The sequence below is a fragment of the Rana temporaria genome, chromosome 1 (genome assembly GCF_905171775.1).
Source record: "Rana temporaria chromosome 1, aRanTem1.1, whole genome shotgun sequence".
NCBI classification, from domain to species: Eukaryota; Metazoa; Chordata; class Amphibia; order Anura; family Ranidae; genus Rana; species Rana temporaria.
The window spans coordinates 685,612,033-685,626,954 of NC_053489.1; positions in this window are offsets into that span (position 1 = coordinate 685,612,033).

Below are 14,922 nucleotides of genomic sequence, written 5' to 3' on the forward strand. Positions count from 1 at the left end.
AATTCGGCCCCTCGTAAACCACTTCAACCAACAGTTTACAGTCTTGTTTATTCCCAATCAAGATGTCTGCGTTGACGAGTCCCTGATTAAAATTTTTGGCCACGTTGTGTTCAAACAGTTTCTGGGGTCAAGATGTATAAGCTCTGTGATGGGGCCACAGGCTATACGTGGAGTTTCCTGGTTTACGAGGGAAAAGATAGCACTGTGGAGCCCCCCAACTGCCCAGACTACATAAGGAGCGCTGGCTAGATTGTTTGGGACTTAGTGTCACCCTTGTTCAGAAAGGGGTACCACTTATATGTGGACAATTATTATACAAACGTGAAACTTTTTAGATACCTTTTGCAATTACAAATTGGCACATGTGGCACCATGCAATCTAAGCGCTGGGGCTTCCACCAATGGCTTGTATATACTCAACTTAGATGGGGGGGCTGGTTAAGCCTGCTTGAGGTCCAACACATTTTTCGCTGTGAGATGGAAGGACAAATGGAATGTTTTCGTTCTGTCTTCCATTCACGCAGACACGGAAGTCCAAATTACTACAGCGACTGGTGTTGTTGAGAAGCCAGTCTGTGTTCACGAATACAACCTTAGAAATGGGAGGGATGGACTTCAACGACCAGTTGCTGGCGCTGTACTTAATTGCCCATAAGGCCAGGCGCTGGTACAAAAAAGTGTCTGTATATTTTTTCCAACGCTTATGTGCTATACACAGCGTCAGGATGAACTGGATCCTTCCCTAAATTCCAGGAAGAGATCATCACAGACCTTCTGTTTCCAGTCGGTGCTGTGGCCCAAATTCCCAATGCAAATGCAGTGAGCCGGCTGCATGAGAAGCATTTTTCGGATGTCCTCCCTGGTACCCCTACCAATTGATCACCCCAAAGGAGATGTCGTGTCTGTAGAAAACACAGATACAGGCGTGACACCCGCTATTATTGTCCCTCTTGTCCTGTCCCACCTGGTCTCTGCATTGGTGAATGTTTCCATCACTACCATACACTAGTGGAGTATTAGCATAGGGTACAGCACGGCACAGTCCTAGGGCACACTTACACAGGGTCTCGAAAGATGTTAGATGGCCATCGCATTTTGAGAGACCCTAAGCTGAAACGTTCAAAGTTATAATAAAAGTGTAAAAAAAAGAAAAAAATTATGTAAAAAGAAAATAAAAAAAATAGTTGTCCCTTTTATTGTTGTTTTCTCTATTGTTCTGCTCTGTTTTACTGTATTTATGATTAACTGTAATGTTTTATTGTTACTGTCTTTTATTGTGTTTGCTTTGCAGGTATGCCATTCTATTGTTATACTGTACTGTTACTGTGTTTTATTGTTAAAAATTATTTGCTTTGCAGGTACGCCATTCAGCTGCAGCACCGATTTATTTATTTTGACAGCAACATGGTTTGCTCTCTGGATAAGTAAATCCATGACTCCAACGCTGTAGGAGGTGATTTCACCACCACAGTTAAAAAAAAGAGCATATATGCCGAAGCATAGGGGCAAGGGTGGACATAGGGGCAGATTGCATATATTTTTATATTAATTGTAAGCCCATTATTAGAAGCGAGTGGATGCCGGGTGGTATTCTACTGGTGGGCATATTACCAATTGATCAATGTGAATGGATAAATCTGGTTCTCTTTTTTAGTTCAGCCCACAGGCTGCATGAAAAAAAAAGCATATGTAGCGCCCCCTTACTTTCAGTATGGACACTACACTAAAGTTAGTGGGGAATGGGAGAGTTACTTTGCTCCCTTTCACAATTTGCTAAAATTGTGACTTCTGTCACTCCAGAAACGTCCACTGGGTCAGTCTGTGCTCCAGGGATGCAATACCATCCCTGGCCAGCAGTTGGCGCCAGAGGGGTTCTGGCAGAGCAATTTTCCCCAGCAGCCAATTAGAGAAGTTTCTCCCTCGCAAGGCATGCTGGGGAGGGGTATATCTGTGACAGGTGTCATGTGCTAAGCAAGTTTTCGCGGGGTCCCGGTTCCAGGTGCAGCATCCACCTTCAGGGTGCGCACATCCATGGACCCCGCCAGCGCGGCCCACCAGGCCAGAGTTGCAGTCTACACAAACCCTCATCCGGAGGTAAAGGGGGACTCCAGTGACTTACTGGGTCCCCGGTTCTATTGAGAGGATCCCAGGCTGGGTGCCGTTCAATTGGGGGGTCGACTTGAGGGGAACCAGGAGGCAGGTTGTCCAACAGGGCTTGAACAAACCAATTGGGGATCTGGTGACCGGAATGTTGACAGGTACGTTTTGCTGTTATTGGGTGACCTATGCTAAAACCTACTGGGAGGATTCGCTCCATTTATCCATCTTGCTTACCTAAAGTAATTGGCCTGTGGCAGAGGCCCTAGAGCCAGATCTGTGAGAGAGATCTGTTCCTCCCAGCGAATCCTAAGTGACACTTCGGCTGCCAGGCTTGTGAGAGGGGTCTGTCCGGGGGCACTTTACCCACTCCAACTAGAGTGGCGACGAATAATAACTTGGTACTCTATTGAGCTAAGACTGCTCGATTAATATCCGGGCCTGACACTGCAAGGTTCTCCCTTTTCTTCATCAACCTGCTCTTCCCATTTAATGTTGATGTTGGCCATGTTTGGCCTGGAAATAAAGCATTGGAAAACCCCTTTATTTACTGTCTGGACCTTCGCTCACTGCTTTGTTCTCTAACTGCACCCATACGCCACATTAAGGTAACTCAATATGCCGATCCCAATAACAAATCAGCGGCTCCTGCGGGGGTAGCGCTACACATATATATATATATATATATATATATATATATATATATATATATATATATTATTTATATACATACCCAACAAGGACCAGCAACGTACTGGTATGTTGCTGGACTTTGAGTGGTTATACCAGAATGATGCCTGCAGATTTAGGTATCATCTTGGTATCATTTTTTTCAGCCGGTGGTCAGCTTTCATGTAAAAGCAATCCTAGGGGCTAATTAGCTGCTAGACTGCTTTTACAAGCAGTGGGTGGGAACAACACTGTCTTCCATAGATTTCTCAAGCTCTCCTGTCACACCGGGGAACCCAAGAATGCAGCCGGTGGTTCCACCTGCTGACCTTATAGCTGATCAGAGACTAGAATGGCTCCAATCATCTCTATGGCCTAAGAAACAGGAAACTAAGAGCATTTTATGACTTAAATTTCACTGGATATAAACAACGCCATTGGGGAATTGGGAAAGCATTTTATCACACTGATCTTGGTGTGGTCAGATGCTTTAAGGGCAGAGGAGAGATCTAGAATCTAATAGACCACAATTTTTTCAAAAAAAGAGAACCTGTCACTACATATTGCTATCATAGGGGATATTTACATTCCCTGACCTAACAATAAAAATGATTAAAAAAAAATTAAATTAAAGGGACAGTGCAAAATGAATAATAAAAAAAATATTAAAACACCCATGTCCCCCCGTGCACACGCGCAAAGGTAAACGCAAGCGTCGGTCTTGTGTTGTATGTAAGCAGCAATTGCACCATGCATGTGAGGTATCACTGCGAATCTCCGATCAAGGGTGGTAATTTTAGCAGTAGACCTCCTCTGTAAATTTAAAGTGGTAACCTGTAAGGGCTTTTAAACATGTATATAGTTTGTCGCTGCTGCACGGGTGTGCGTAATTTTAAAGCATGTCGTGTTTGGTATCTATTAGGGATGAGCTTTGAGTTTGAGTCGAACTCTTGTTCGACTCGAACATTGCCTGTTCGGCGAACAACGAACAATTTGGGGTGTTCGCAGCAAATTCAAAAAGCTGCGGAACACCCTGTTAAAGTCTATGGGAGAAATCTAAAGTGCTAATTTTAAAGGTTAATATGCAAGTTATTGTCCTAAAAAGTGTTTGGGGCCCGGGTCCTGTCCCAGGGGACATGTATCAATTCAAAAAAAAGTTTTAAAAACGGCCGTTTTTTCGGGAGCAGTGATTTTAATAATACTAAAAGTGAAACAATAAAAGTGAAATATTCCTTTAAATTTCGTACCTGGGGGGTGTAAAGTTAGCATGTGAAATATCGCATGTTTCCCATACATAGAACTGTCCCTGCACAAAGTGTCATTTCTGAAGGATAAAAAGACATTTAAAACTGACTTGCTATAATGAATTGTCGGCTCTGGCAACTCAGAGAGAATTCATTCATAAGAAAAAAAAAGCGTGGGGGTCCCCCCAAATGCAATTACCCTTCAGGTCTGGAATGGATATTAAGGGGAACCCCGCCGTCAATTAAAAAAAAAAAATAACGTGGGGTTCCCCCCAAATATCCATTCCAGACCCTTCAGGTCTGGTGTGGATTTTAAGGGGAACTCCATCCCAAATTTTAAAAAAAAATGGCGTGGAGTTCCCCCAAAAATCCAAACCAGACCCCTTATCCGAGCATGTTAACCTAGCCGGCCGCAGAAAAGAGGGGGGGACAGGGTTCGGCCCCCCTCTCCTGAACCGTACCAGGCCACATGCCCTCAACATGTGGAGGATGTCCCCATGTTGATGGGGACAAGGGCCTCATCCCCACAACCCTTGCCCGGTGGTTGTGGGGGTCTGCAGGCGGGAGGCTTATCAGAATCTGGAAGACCCCTTTAACAAAGGGGACCCCCAGATCCTGGCCCCCCCTATGTGAATTGGTAATGGGGTACATTGTACCCCTACCATTTCACAAAGGAAGTGTAAATAGTTGGAAAAAACACACATACACACACACACTGTAGAAAAAAATAAATAATAATAATAATTTAATAAAAAAAACTAAAATAAATCCAGCGGTGGTAATCCACTCTGTCCCGGCACCCTGCTCCAACGTTGTCTGTATCCAGCGACCAGTGATCTCCTCTAAGGTCCAGCGATGAGAAGATCCTCCGGCATCCAGAGCTCCAGAGCACAGCATCGGAGGCCGCCTCTCTCTGCCGGACACAACCCAGCGGAATGATGCGGCTGGAGCTTTGACATTTCTTATATAGCGGAGGCGGGGCCACCCGTCACGTGACCCCGCACCCTCTGCTACGTCACTGGGGAAGCCCAATCTTCCCCCTTGCGTCAGAGGGGGCGGGGTCACGTGACGGGTGGCCCCGCCTCCCCTATATAAGAAATATCAAAGCTCCAGCCACGTCATTCCGCTGGGCTGTGTCCGGCGGAGACAGGCGGCCTCCGATGCTGTGCTCTGGAGATCTGGATGCCGGAAGATCTTCTCATAGCTGGACCGGAGAGGAGATCACCCGTCGTTGGATACAGACAATGTTGGAGCAGGGAGCCGGGACCGAGTGGATTACCACTGCTGGATTTTTTTTGTAGCGGGGGCATTTTTGCCTTTTAATGTAATGTTAATGTTGTGCAGTATTGTTTCATGACTGATGCTATCAATTCTATAAATTGGTATTTGGCACCATCTAGTGGTTAAAATGTGAAATGGACTTCATTCATTTTGTTTTTCAAGAGCACAGCGAATTATGCAAATCACCTACCCATGAACACTTGGGGCTGAAGTGCATGCTGGGAAGGAGATAAAAAAAAGCCCTTAGCCATCTTAGGCCTCTTGTTCCTGGGATGCATGGCCTGCAGCAGAGCTCTGTGTGTGTTCCACAGAGCTCTGGCCTACATTTTGCTGATCAAACCAGCGACTTTTGGAGGAGGTAACTGAGAACTCCTGGTCATCTGTGAAGCAGAATAGCGTGATAGTGTGGTCGCAGCAAACAGACTGAGATCCTGTGGAGCGGAGGCATCCATCTGCTTGGACATCGTGTGGTGAGAGGGCTGATGCCCAGAACTGTGTACTGCTTTTCACACACCTAGACTTACCGCATAGTGTTGCTGGGACCGGTAGTCCCACGGAACAGTTTAGTTCAATAGAGCCACATGTGCATAGGCCTCAAGCCTGAATTGATAGTTTGGTGACTGCTGCTGAAGGTGCGCTTCTGGGAAGGAGTGCACAGATACTTTTCACAATTTAAAACTACAGTTCCATGTTGTTCTACATTGCTTATTGATCAGAAAGCCTTTTGGATTACAATCTTTGCCTCACAATAGCTAGCTGAAGAAAGAAGACCAGAGACTGTGCTGTATTCTTATCGCAAGGCCTTGCAGTGCTGTTACCACTTACTAGAGACTGTAAGGGGGGGATATTGAGTTAATTATACTGTGATATATCATTCTTGCCTAATACTGTGTGCCGCATAGTGGGTTTCAAATAGGTAGATTCACAAAGAGTTAGGCCGGCTTATCAGTAGATAAGCCGACCTAACTCTGAATCTACGCTGGCGTTTGTTTAAGCGTATGCTCAAACAGAGATACGCTTAAACAAAGCTAAGATAGGCCGGCTTACGCCATTCTATCTTAGCTTGCAATGTTTCTGATGGCCGCTAGATGGCGCTTCCATTGTGGCCGGCGTAGATTATGTAAATGAGGGGATACGCCGATTCACGAACCTACGCCGTCGAATTACGTAGTTTCCGTAAGGCCTTAGGCGGCCTAAAGTTATTCCACCTATGAGGTGGAATAACAATGTTAAAGTATGGCCACCGTTCCCGCCGCGAGGTTTGAAATGTTTGCGTCGTTTGCGTAAGTCGTCCGCGAATCGGGAGTTACGTCGTTTACGTTCATGTCAAAATCAATAGGCCAGTACGGCGTACTTAGCCGCAATGCACACTGGGAAATGTAGTCGCCCGGCGCATGCGCAGTGTAAAAAAACGTGAGGTCAAGCCTCATTTCCATACAACACGCCCGTTGAATTTGAATTAGGCGCCCTTACGCCCGCTCGTTTTAGGCTATGCCGCCGTAGATTAGCAGGTAAGTAGATTGTGAATCACTACTAGCCTAACTAATTTACGGCGGTGTAGCCTAAACAGGCTAGGCCGCCCTAAAGTTAGGCCAATGTGTGGGAATCTACCTAATAGTGCCTACATGGTGTGCTGGAAGTGCGGAGGTTGTTGCCTGAGCATTAGTCCCACTTGGAGACACTCCTGCTGAAGCAATACAGGTGGCTCTCAGGTGATTGCCATTTACAACCTCTTGTCTCATTGTTGTATACCAATTGTGATTCCATGTTAACGATAAAACCTGTTCTAGTAAAGTTACTTTTTGCTTTAACATAATCTGTTGTGAGGCTTGTTAATTCTCCAAGCAGGTGTAACAGTGTATGCCCGGGTGACAACACAGGTAAAGTGAATATAATCGGTGTCTATGTACCTGTCTTTTATTATTGAGCTTTACATCAGCCCTGCACCACAGCTGTGTCAAGGGGAGTGAGACCAAATTATTTGGGGGTGTTAAAGCAGAGTACAGGCCCAATCAATTACCAGCGGCTCCTTCGGAGGTAGCGCTACATTTTTTATTAATAAAGGACTTTTTTCTACGGTGTGTGTGTGTGTTTTTTCCAACTATTTACACTTCCTTTGTGAAATGGTAGAGGTACAATGTACCCCATTAACAATTCACAGAGGGGGGGGGCAGGATCTGGGGGTCCCCCTTTGTTAAAAGGGGTCTTCCAGATTCTGATAAGCCCCACGCCCGCAGACCCCCACAACCACCGGGCAAGGGTTGTCGGGATGAGACCCTTGTCCCCATCAACATGGGGACATCCTCCCCATGTTGAGGGCATGTGGCCTGCTACGGTTCAGGAGAGGGGGGGCCAAACTCTGTCCCCCCCTCTTTTCTGCGGCCGGGTAGGTTAACGTGCTCGTATAAGGGGTCTGGTGTGGATTTTTGGGGGAACTCCACACCATTTTTTTTTTAAATTTGGGATGGAGTTCCCCTTAAAATCCACACCAGACCTGAAGGGTCTGGAATGGATATTTGGGGGGGAACCCCGCCATCAATTTAAAAATAAATGACATGGGGTTCCCCCCCAAATATCCATTCCAGACCTGAAGGGCCTGGTAATTGAATTTGGGGGGACCCCCATGCTATTTTTTTATTTTTTATGAATGAATCCTCTCTGAATTGCCAGACCCGACAATTCATTAGAGCCGCAAAGCCGGTTTTAAATGTCTTTTCAGAAATGACACTTTGTGCAGGGACAGTTCTATGTGCGGGAAACATGCGCTATTTCACATGCTAACTTTACACCCCCCCCCTAGGTACGAAATATAAAGGAATATTTCACTTTTATTGTTTCATTTTTAGCATTATTAAATTCACTGCTCCCGAAAAAACGTCTGTTTTTAAAACTTTTTTTGCATTGATACATGTCCCCTGGGACAGGACCCGGGTCCCCAAACACTCCCCTGGGACAGGACCCGGGTCCCCAAACACTTTTTAAGACAATAACTTGCATATTAGCATAATGTTCGAGTCCCATAGACTTTAATGGGGTTCTAAAGTTCACACGAACATTTGGTGTGTTCGCAAGTTCTGGTGCGAACCGAACAGGGGGGTGTTCGGCTCATCCCTAGTATCTATGTACTCAGCATAAGATCATCTTTTATATTTCACCAAAAATTTGGGCAATATAGCGTGTTTGTGTGCATTAAGATTTAAAAAAGTGTTTTGTTTCCCAAAAAATTTAGTTTTTAAATTCGCTGCGCAAATACTTTGTGAAAAAAAATTGCAACACCCACCATTTTAATCTGTAGAGCCTCTGCTTGAAAAAAAAAAAAAATGATATATATATATATATCTCTCTATATATATAAAACTCAACGTGTGTGTGTGTATGTATGTATGTATGTTCCAGCATCACGTCCAAACGGCTAAAGATATTAACATGAAACTTGGCACACATGTTACTTATATGTCAGCAACAAACATAGGATAGGTGGTTTAACCCTTACCCACCCCCATTTGCCATGGTCGGGGTTTTTCTTTAAAGTCCCATTCAACTCTATGGGAAATACATGTTACTTCATAACTTCCAAACGGCTGTACATATTTCGATAACACTTGGTCACATGTTAATTTATCCCTTAACTACCCCCATTTGTGAGGGTCGGGGTTTTTGTTTAAAGTCCCATGCAAATCAATGGGAAATGTATGTTCCCACATAACTTCTGTACGCCTGGAGATATTTCAATAATACCTGCTACACATATTACTTATATGCCAAATAAAAATATATGACAGTTACATTAACCCTTACCTACACCCTTATATAAAAGATGGGTATATTTATATTACTATGATTTTCCTCCCCAAAAGGTTAAGATAGAAAGACCGGGCAACGCTGGGTATTCAGCTAGTGTATATATATATATATATATATATATAATGTTTGGAGGTTTAACCCCTTCCTGACCAGCCACCACAGTTTTACTGTGGCAGGTTGGCTCCCCTGTAACTGTACATCGGTTCACCTTTTGACCACTAGGGGGCACCCGCGATCCCTCCACACAGAGACAGAACAGAGATCTTTCAATGTAAACAGACAGATCTCCGTGCTGTCAGGGGTGAAGAGAGCAATCAGTTGTTAATGCTAAATATGAACAACGATAGGTCTTCTCCCCCAGGCAGTCCCATCCCCCCACAGTTAGATTCACTCCCTAGGACACAATTAACTCCCTTGATCACCCCCTAGTGTTAAACCTTTCCCTGCCAGTGACATTTACACAGTAATCAGTGCATTCTTATAGCACTGATCGCTGTATAAATGCCAATGGTCCCAAAAATGTGTCAAAAGTGTCCGACGTGTCTGCCATAATGTTGCAGTCCTGATAGAAATCGCACATCACCGCCATTACTAGCGTTGTAAACGCTATAACTTTTGCGCAAAACCAATCAATGTACACTCATTGCGATTTTTATTACCAAAAATATGTAGAAGAATACGTATCGGCATAAACTGAGGAAAAAAATTGCTTTTTTTAAAAATAAATTGAAATATTTTTTCAAAATTGAGGTGATCAAATACCACCAAAAGAAAGCTCTATTTGTGGAAAAAAAGGACATAAATTTTGTTTGGGTACAACATTGCATGACCGCGCAATTGTCAGCTAAAGCGATTTCACACAAGAGCATTTTTTTATAAATAGACGAATACAAGAGGATCCACCTGGTCAGTGAGGGATCTCTCCGCTGAGCAGGCAGATGGCAGGTCCGTGTTCGCTCGCAGCCCGCTCCTCTCTATGGGGTGGTCGGATGGAAACAGACTGCCTGTCTGTTCCCATCTGACTGTCATCCGATCCGCTGTTTTTAGTGGACCAGATCGGATCTGATGCCAGCGGGTGTCAGTGGACATCCGCAGCTCCATAGAGAACTATGGATGGTCCGTCGGTGTATAAGGGGCCTAACTGTTTTAAACCTGAAGCTAGTCATACTAAGTATATATTTTGTTATTTGCTTTTATCTTATTCATATAAAAAATATAATTCATGCAGTAACACTAGATTAAAAAAGCCTTGTTTGCAATGGAGGAAAAAAAAATGAATCTCACATTAACTAATGCCGCATACACACGATCGGTTTGTCTGATGAAAAATGGTCTGATGGACCGTTTTCATCAGACTAACCGATCGTGTGTGGGCCCCATCGTTTTTTTAACCATCGGTTAAAAAAATAGGAACTTGTTTTAAAACTATCTGATGGTTAACTAACCGATAGAAAAAAAAAAAAAACGATCGTCTGTAGGCACGTCCATCGGTTAAAAATCCACGCATGCTCAGACTAAATTAGGGGACGGGAGCGCTCGTTCTGTTAAAATTAGCGTTCGTTATGGAGATAGCACATTCATCACGCTGTAACAGACAGAAAAGCGCGAATCGTCTTTTACTAACACAAAATCAGCTAAAGCAGCCCCAAGGGTGGCGCCATTGGATTTGAATTTCCCCTTTATAGTGCCGTCGTATGTGGTTTACATGACCGCGTTCTGACACGATTGTTTTTTTAACTGATGGTGTGTAGGCACGACTGATCATCAGTCAGCTTCATCGGATATCTGATGGAAAAATCCATCAGACTGTTTTCATCGGATGGACCGATCGTGTGTACAGGGCATTATACCCAAGTCATTGTGGAATGAGATGAGGAAATAACAACCTTGGATCACAGTGAAGGCTTTAAATGTTTATTTAGAAGAGAAGAGTTACAAAGTAAAAGTAAAGATTAGAAAGTAGAGAGATGAAGGTGTGTGGAGATCCTTAGACATGACCAGGGCTTTTTTCCAGCGGGAACGCTAAAAGCACTGAATGTATGCATTGGCAAGGGAGAATGGGGTTTCCTGAAGGGTCCAATGATGCCAGTTGCTGGGGAATCTATTGTTGCTGGGGAGGTCTATTGTTGCTGGGGGGGTGTATTATGTTGCTAGTGGGTCAATTCTTGCTGAGAGGGATCTACTGTTTCTTATTGTAATTTCCAATTTCCATACAGATTACTTAACCACAAAATTGATACTTGGTTCTGTTTTCTATAAAATAGGTGGTACTGGGAGGTGGGTATGCGGTGGAAACAAAGGATGGTGCTTGGAGATGTGTGTGTGGTGGGTGGAGACAAGTAGTGACTTGGGAGAGGGGAGTTCCTGCACCTATTCTCTGAGAAAAAAAAGTCCTGGACATGGCTGGAGGACCAAAGATTTGACCTCTTCATCAAACAGGAAGATTTTACCCTCCAATCCTGGACAGTTGTCACGGAGGACAGTCCCAAACATCAACATTTTACAGATGGAATCATTCACCTAAGAATTTGTACAAGCAGCACATCATTCATTACAAGAGACATTAATTTCTGTTATCTCTGAACACCTTATCAGTTTGGCCGACCTCCAGACTCCGAAATCCCTCATTGTAGAAGAAGGAGACCAACTGTCTCTATGTTCCACAAACCTTCCAAGAATCCGGAGATCAACAATTTGTTCTAATAACATCTCTTTCTGTAAAGTCATTCTAGACAGAGAACCTGTTATATAAGGATCATAACATTAGCATAAGCACTTTGTTAAACAATTTCATAAACATTTTTTCCCCTAAAATCTCTTTATTATAATTTTCAGACAAAATACAGATACAACACAAAGTACATTACACAAATAACACAACACACGTTGAGCAAAACATTTTTAAAATATCAACAGTCTGTATGGTCTATATCACACTATATATATATATATATATATATATATATATATATATATATATAGATATATATATATTTCTGTATCATATCATAGTTTAATATTCAAAGCCGTGCAAGGCTCGGCCAGCCACTTGGCCCAGATTTTATCATATTTACTTGGACAACCTCTATTCATGCAAGTCTCTCTATATAATGGTAAACTGTTGTTAACCATTGTTTCCCATATAGAAGTTTGGGCGGGGACGGTTTCTTCTAATACAGGGCAATCGCTTTTCTGGCATAAAACAATGTAATATTAGCAAATATCTGCTCTGCCTCTGCAGGAAGAATATCCTCCAGCAAACCCAACAACCATACTAACATAGAGACCGGCAAAGGGGCGGATAAAATGAAATTTAACAAAGCCACCACCTCCACCCAAAAACCTACACTAAAGGGACAGGTCCTAAAGATGTGTGAGAAGTCTCCCGAAGCCACATCACACCGCCAACAATCAGAGGAGCACGTCGGGTTCATCTTATGGAGTCGTTATGCACCAATTTTAACCGATATCAAATGGTCTCTCAATGAGACCAAAGATCGAAAGGGGAAGTTCCACCTATCATCCCAATCATCTGTACCTAAATCAGGAATATTTCGCAACCATCTAGCTCTAAGGCCCTCTAAGAGAAACTGTGATAAAATTAGAAAATAATCTGCAAGTACGTTTCTCCGAATAATCCGACCGTAGTACCCTTTCCAAGATAGATTGTTCCATCATTGGATTAACTTGTGAGAACTGGGCATAGAAGGCATGGGAAAACAAACAATATCTAAACAAATGAGAGCTGGGTAAGTTAAAAGTTGAAGTAAGTAAGTAGAAGGAGGATAAGCTACCATTTATAACAACCTGAGAGACCAACTTAACATTATATTTAGTCCATACAATCAGTTCTGATCATTTATAGAACTGGGCTAAATTATGGTTTGGAGAAAATGCTGCTCTAGGGTAGTGATCGCATCTAAGACCAGCCTCCCAAGCTCGAATAGTGGTGAGCATTGGGGGGGCAAATGATAGGGGGCCCGAAGGCCTCTAAATAAGAGAAACTTAAGAGCTTCTATCGATTCTACCACCACGGCTTCCAACCAAGTTGAAGGGTTGGATAAATCTGGACATAACCACCATGCAGCTGTCACCAGCTGTGTAGCTAGAAAATACTTATGGAGATCCACGAAGGCTAGGCCACTCTGATTACAGGGACGCATAAGGGTGGTTAACTTATATCTACGTTTTTTTTAGCCCCATAAAAAAAGAAGAAAATAGTTGATTAAGTCCTCCAAAAAAAGATCTAGGGATCCACTGGGGAGAGTGTTTAAAGAAACATGTAGATTTTGGAATAATTTTAATTTTCAAAAGGTTTATATGTCCCAATAGGGGTAGCTGTAAAGATCCCCATGCCTTCAACTTCGGCCGTATGTCCCTCAAGACCGGGGTCAAATTCAAGTAGATGAATTCTGAGGCCGGACAAGATATTACTACTCCTAAGTACTTAAAATTCTCTACCCACTGCAATGGAATGTCAGGAAGGGCTGTATTTCGAGCTTCGATATCTATTGGAAACAGCAATGATTTAGTCCAGTTAACCTTCAGCCCCGTAATAGACGGAAAGGAATTTAATATCTGTAAGGCACCCTGCAAGGAGGATCCAGCATCAATTAAAAAAAAATTAGGAGGTCATCCACATATAGGGCTACCTTCACCTCCAGCCAGCTAACTAGCAACCCTTTAATATTTGGAGAGATGCGAAGAGCCTCTGCCACCGGCTCCAAGGCAATTGCAAAAAGGGCCGGGGATAGAGGGCAGCCCTGCCAAGTAGCCCTCTATAAGGAAAAATAAGTTGACAAGCCTTCCCTCAGTCTCAATGCAGCTGTGGGATATCTATATAGAACCTATATCCACTTCGTGAATACCAATGGGAAACCGATCCTGCGGAGTACCTCCCACAGAAAAGGGCACTCGACAGTGTTGAAGGCCTTCTCTATATCCAAGGAGGCCACTACCCGGGTACCCATATTAATATGTGAAGCATGAATGTTAGTATATAATCTTTGCAAATTCACATCTGTAGCCCTCCCTGCCATGAACCCTGTTTGGTCTGAGTCAATAATTGTAATTGTAGGCAATATGAGCTGTAATCATTGGGCAATGAGCTTTGTCGGAATCTTGAAATCTACATTCAGAAGAACAACAGGTCTATAAGAGGCACAGGAGGATGGAACTTTCGGAGGACTATATGAGCATGACTTATTGAGTCCCGTAGAGCCCGCTCCTTCAGACAATGGGAGTAAAGAGAGTAAAGCAAGAAAAGGAGCAAGACGTTTAATAACGAATAAAAGATTTCAACTCACTTCCTGTCCAGGTGACAATATTTCTTTAGACAGGAAATTATGGAAAACCTACAAAGGATACAGACAAAAATAAAAATCTGACAGTTTCTAGCCTACCATTCCTCTACTAAAGAAAAAAAAAGCAAGTCTGTTGGAGAGTTCCGCTCACTTCCTGCCTAGTAAAACATTGTTGCCAGGACAGGAAGTCAAGGGAAATCCCTCTATTGGAGCCCCAGATAACAGTACAAAACAAACAGGGAGAAAATCCTTTCCCACTCCATCCAAACCTGAAAAAAAGTATGGCTACCGATACACTATAAGGCCTCATGCACAAGGGGCTTTAATAAAAAAACGAGCTGCGAAGCCACTACCAATGCCAGGAAAATGCGGCTGTAAAAATGCGTTTTTAGTAGCTTTTTGCATTGGAAATAATGCACGTTTTGACACGCTAGCTTTTAGCAGCATTTATTTGCCTCTATTCTAAATCAATGGTTTCCTATGAGAGCCCATTGATTTTAATAGAAGTCGCACCAGAAGAAGGA